Here is a 6,000-nt window from a genome sequence, read left to right as displayed (position 1 = left end):
GTCCAGGAAGCACAGAGAGTCCCAAACAAGATGAACCCAAGGGGCCCACACCAAGACACATCATCATCAAAATGCAAAAATTTCAAGGCAAAGAGAATCTTAAAAGCAGCAAGAGAAAGCAGTTAGTCACTTACAAGGAAGTTCCCATAAGACTGTCAGCTGATTTCTCAAAAGAAACTTTGCAGGCCAGAAGGGAGTGGCAAAAAATATTCAGAGTGATGAAAAACAAGAACCTACCACCAAGATTACTCTGTCCTGCAAAGCTGTCATTTAGAATTGATGGCCATATAAAGACTTTCCCAGACAAGAAAAAGTTAAAGGAGTTCATCACCACCAAACCGTTATTATATGAAATGTTGAAGGGTCTTTTTGAAGAAAAAAGATAAAATATATGAACAAACAAAATGACAATGAATATATATCTATCGGCAATGGAATCTACAAACAAAATGAACAGGCAGAACAGAAACATTCTCATAGATACAGAGAACATTTTGTTGGTTGCCAGATGGGAGGGGGGTTGGGGGAATGGGTGAAAAAGGTGAAGGGATTAAGAAGTACAAATTGGTTGCTAGACGGACAAACCTCAAAGAGAAGGGGGTTGGGAGGTGGGAAGAAATAAACCTAAGAACTTATATGCATAACCAATGGACACAGACAACAGTGTGGGAAAAGGTGGGAGGGAGGTGGGAGTGGGGAGGAGGGGGTCAATGGGGGGAAAATGAGGAACATCTGTAATACATTCAACAATAAAGATAAAAAAAAAAGAACTTTTAAATCAAGGGGTTTATTATGTTCCTGGATTAGGCATGTCATTTCCAATTAATGTAATTTGGAATTGGTTGTGATGTTTGAGTATACATTAAAAAAATAAATAAATAAATAAATTTCTTCTTTGAAAATGAAAGATGCATGATCTCCTTTTTTAAATGTTTTTTTTTTTTTTTTTTATTGCTTTTTAGAGAGAGAGAGAGGGAGAGAGAGATAGAAACATCGATGAGAGAGAACATTGAGTGGCCGCCTCCTGCATTACTCCCACTGGGGATCAGGCCTACAACCTGGGCATGTGCCCTGACCGGGAATTGAGTCATCGACCGCTTGGTGCCTGGGACAGCACTCAACCCCTGAGCACACCGGTCAGGCTCCTTGCTTTTCTTTATGGTTGCACCTACATGTACATCTGCTGTGACAGGTCAGTTCTGCCTATTTCTGAACTTTGTGCAGGTGGAACCTACTGCATATATTCTTGTCTCCTCTCAGCGTCATTTGTACACTTCATCGAAGTTGTTGCATGCAGTTGCAGGTCATGCATTTTGATTGCCATGTGGAATTTTATCCTGTCAACATACCATGATTTATTTGTCTAGTCCCCTGCTGATGGGTGTATGATTCGTTTCCAGTGAGGCTATCGTGTGCAAGGTGCTGTGTGCGCTTTCAGCGGTCTCCTGTGTGTGTGCGTGTGTGTGCAGTTGTGTGCACTTCTCCAGTGCAGTGTACTTACCCAGGAGTGGAACTGCTGGGTTGTAGGTTAGGCATATTTTCTTTTCTTCTTCTTCTTTTTTATCTTCACCCAAGGACATTTTTCCATTTTTGTTTAGATAGAGTGGGAGGGAGAGAGAAGAAGAGAGAGAAACATTGACATGAAAGGGACACATCGAGTGGCTACTTCCTGCATCACCCAACCAGGGCCAGGAATGAATTGCAACCGAGGTACGTGCCCTTGACCGGAACCGAACCTGCAACTCATTGGTCTGCGGGCCGATGCTCTAACTGCTGAGCCAAACCAGGGCTTTTAAAAAAATCCTCACCCGAGGATATTTTTAAATTTATCTTCAGATAGAGTGGGAGGAAGGGGGAAAGAGAGAGAGAGAGAGAAAGAGAGAGAGAGAGAGAGAGACATTGATCTGGGAGAGACACACTGGCTGGTTGCCTCCTGCATGACCTCGACCAGGGCCAGAGATGAACCGCAACCAAGGTACGTGCCCTTGACCGGAATCGAACCCACGACTCTTTGGTCCAAGGGCCGACGCTCTAACCGTGGAGCCAAACCGACCAGGGCTGGCACATTTTCCGTTTCACTAGGTAACGCTCCAGTCGGCACTGGTTTAGGCCCAGGCCCACTTACATTCCCACCACACCCGCGACAACACTCCCTGTTTAGGCTTATACCTGAATGGTTTTATTTCATCCTGGTTCTTGAAAGGTGGTTTTTCTAACCTTTCTAACCATAATTCTAACCTGACATTAATTTTTTTCTTAACCTTTTGAAGACCTTATCCCACTGTGTGTGACATCGCTGTGTGTCCAGGTGGCCCGTCCTTGCCCTGGGGCTGCGGGAAGACCTCCGTCCTTGGCGGTCTACAGTTCGCCGCCAGGTGTTCAGGCACGAGATTGTCTTCTGGGAGCCGGCGCTTCTCTGTGGGTTCAGCTGTCCTGCGGTCGGTAGGACCGCTGTCGCCGACGTACCTGCGTGTGCGTGTCTCCTGTCTCTCATTTCACTGCCTCGTTTCTATCTATTCTCTTTTCAGAGATTCTCCTAAATACACGTTAGCTTTTCTTATTCTACCGTCCCCAGCTCTTAAAAACTTAATTTCCTTGCCTCTCTGTGCTGTTTGCCAAGTAATGTCTTCGGATATAGCTTCAGCTCCTCGATTCTCTCTTCAGTTGTGTCTAATATGACTTTAACAGGTTTTTTATTTCAACCATTATATTTTTTATTTCTTTAAGTTCTATTTTAAAAGCCATCTGTTCAGTGGGGAAGGCAGGAGGGGGACAGGGGTGAAGAGGAGGGATCAATGGGGGAAAAGAGGGTGACATCTAATACTTTCAACAATAAAGATAACTGAAAAAATAAAACAGCTATCTGTTCATTTGTAATAGTCTTTGCGCCACACATATTTGGCTAAAGCAGGGACCCACATAGTGGGTGTGGAATCATGTGCCCATCTTGTTGTTGACGAGTGACACACGCCTTCCCCGTGAAAGCCATCCGGTCTCCGTTATGCCGTGTGTGTGTGTGTGTGTGTGTGTGTGTGTGTGTGTGTGACCCTGCCCTGGTGCTGCCTCACTGGGCTGTGATGTTTGAGGGGCTGCCTCGGTCAACTTGGCACCCAGGGCTGAAGTGGCAAGAAATGTTTTTATGAAGTGACTTATGCCAGACCTCAGGTTCGAAGTCAGGCATTCCCTAGACTTTGACTGGTTCTGATACCAACAAGTTGTGTGGTCTTGAGTAAATCACTTAGCTTCTCTGAGTCTGTTTCCTCTCCTGTAAAATGGGCTTAGTAATTGGTCTGCAGGTTGGTGGTGAGGATTAGACACAGTGACCAAAGTCGACATTGAATAAATTATGATGACGGAAAGGGGAGGTAAAATGGCAGGTGTGACAATCTGAGATTGTGAAAAAGGATGCCAAAGGACACTTTTCCTGTTGTCACTCAGGAACCAAAGTTGTGACAAAAAGTGTTTGGGGCCTTGGCTGCTTTGGCTCAGCGGTTGGAGTATTGTCCTGCCGACCAAAGTCTCGGGTTTGATTCCTGTCAAGGGCACGTACCTCGGTTGCGGTTCATCCCCGGCCCTGGTCGAGGTCAAGCAGGAGGCAACCAGTCGATGTGTCCCTCTCACGTTGATGTTTCTCTCTCTCTCTCCCTCCATCCCTCCCACTCTATTTGAAGATAAATAGAAAAATATCCTCAGGTGAGAATTAAAAAAAAGTGTTTGGGTTCACATTCTAGAGAAAGTGGACACCAGGGGCGCAGACTCCGGGCCAGGGCTCGTTAGAAAGTGGCTGACCAGGTCTGCTTCTCCCTGCATTCGGCTAGTTCCCTGCAGGGCTGGTGCATCCCTGGATCCGGTCACTGCGAAGTCACCTGCTCTCGCTGTGCCTCAGCTGCAGCCCCTGGAAACGGTGCCCACCTCCTGGCATTGCTTGAGGGTTACATGAGCCAATACGGGTAAAAGAGAACAGTAACCAGGACCCAGGAGGGAATGTGCGTATCTGTTATTATTGTTATTACCCAACTCCCACCTGTCCCCCAACTCCTGCCTGAGTCTGTGTGAGCAGGAGCCTCGGAACCCAGAGGGCCTGGGAGGAGGAACTCTAGGGGCTCCTCTCTTAGAGGGTGGGGGTACTGGCATCTCCTTCCCTGGCTGGACATCTGCTCCCTCAGTGGTCAGGCTGGTCCCTGCATGCTCAGCGGGGCAGGGGAAGAGGACACAGCGTGGGTAGGAAGGGGCAGCCCTGGGCAAGTGAGTCTCCTGGGGCTGAGTGGGCCCCACAGGAAGCTTGGGGCCATTTTGCTTGTTTACCCCCAGGGAGGGCTGGGTATTGGGTAAGGGACCCTCAGAAGTAGGGGGTGGACCCTGGGTGGGCACTGAGGGGGTGGTAGAAGGGGTAAAGCTGGCACAGGGCACTCAGTAGGCAGGGCACCCGGCCAGGCCCCTGGCAGTCCATCATGTACACCACCAGAGGCCAGCCGGGGGCACCAGCCACCCAGCAGGATGATGGTGACCCCTCAGGGAGGTGTTCACAGCAGAGGCCAGGGGAGCCCCTGGGCGGGCATGTGGCAGGAAGGAGGGCGGAGTGTCCACTGCAAGGCAGAGTGTAAATGAGCCTCAGATGGGCGTGGGCTTGTGCCCGGAGCATGGAGCATGCTGAGAGGTGGGAAGGCTGATCTGGGGGATATCAAAGCTTTTCGTGATAGAGCCTCTCTGAGCTGAGCCGCCTCAGGGACCTGGTCTGCACAGCCTCTCGAGGGCAGCAGTTCTGTGCCCCGGTGTCCAGCTCAGCTGGCAGCCCTCGTGGGTGCTTGGAACCAGGAGCCAGGGGCGAGTGACCCCTGGAGTGAAGCTGAGCCCCTGCCCTTCCTGGCATGATGTGGTGACAACTGACACTGAGGAGAGAGCTCTCGGGCTGGCGACCCCACCCAGGACGTCCTGTCCTGGGGATGAGGCCCCTGGACTGCACCAGCTCGGCCAGGGGCCCACCCTCCTCCCTCCCGCCCTCGGTAGGGTCAGGCTCAGCTGACAGCAAAGGGCCCTTGGGGACCTAGAGGAGCAAAGCCCTGCACTGGGAGCAGAGGCGGAGCCCGAGGGGAGAGAGGCGTGGCTGCCCTGGCAGCTCGGAGCCGGCCTGCGGAGGGCACCGGGGCAGGAGGCAGCAGCGCGGTCCCCTCGCACTGCTCCTGTGAGGCCTTTCAGGGTGGCCTCCAGCGCCGAGTGAAGGAAGGTGGGCGTGTTTCAGGAGCTGTGTCCTCCTGGTGGGAAATGATTTAAAAAGCCACCTTTCTGAGCCTCGGTAGATATCATGGGGGTTGTTGTGCCCATACACGACACCCTGTAAGGGTCTAGCGCAGAGCCTGGGGCACAGGAAATGCCAGGTCCCTGCTCTGCCCCGTCCCTAGAACCTCCGTAAAGAAGCAGTGGGTGGGCAGGAGCAACGCCGGGTCGACCGAAAGGGCTGTCGGAGCGCCCTCTGCTGGCAATGGTGGTCAGAGGCCGAGTCGGAAACGATTCCGAGTCTGGAAAAGCGTCTGCACCCATCTCCGGAAAAACGGTCACAGTCCCATAGGGTCCAGCTGAGGACAGAGATCCCTCATGGGGATGAGGGAGCGGCTCCCGTCCCCGTGGAGGACGCCTGTGCCCGTCTGCGATGGCAGGGACACCCAGTCCCCAAACCTGTCCCCAGGAGGCAGGCGTGTGGCAGGGAGGGCGGAGGCTCCCGGGGGCCTGGGACTCCGTCACCGGTCACTTCCTCTGAGTGGTGCCCATTGGTGCATCGATCAGGGTAACAGTGCTTAACGGCTGCCTCCCACTCCACCCTCCGCAGCCCAGAAAGAGGTTTTTGTGTTACTTTCCAGAGAGGTTGGTGACTGAGCCCAGGTCACTCTTGGTGGGTATGTCCGAGACCAGCGTCCTGGTGGTCGGTGCCACGTCCCTCCCTTTGCTCGCATGGAGGGCCTCCCCGCCCGCCGCTCTCTGCTGCTCCGCTGGCTTTTGCCCGCT

Source organism: Molossus molossus, unplaced genomic scaffold, assembly GCF_014108415.1.
Source record: "Molossus molossus isolate mMolMol1 unplaced genomic scaffold, mMolMol1.p scaffold_m16_p_8, whole genome shotgun sequence".
Taxonomy (NCBI): domain Eukaryota; kingdom Metazoa; phylum Chordata; class Mammalia; order Chiroptera; family Molossidae; genus Molossus; species Molossus molossus.
The sequence above is the reverse complement of the archived record's forward strand: the minus strand, read 5'-3'. Positions refer to the sequence as shown.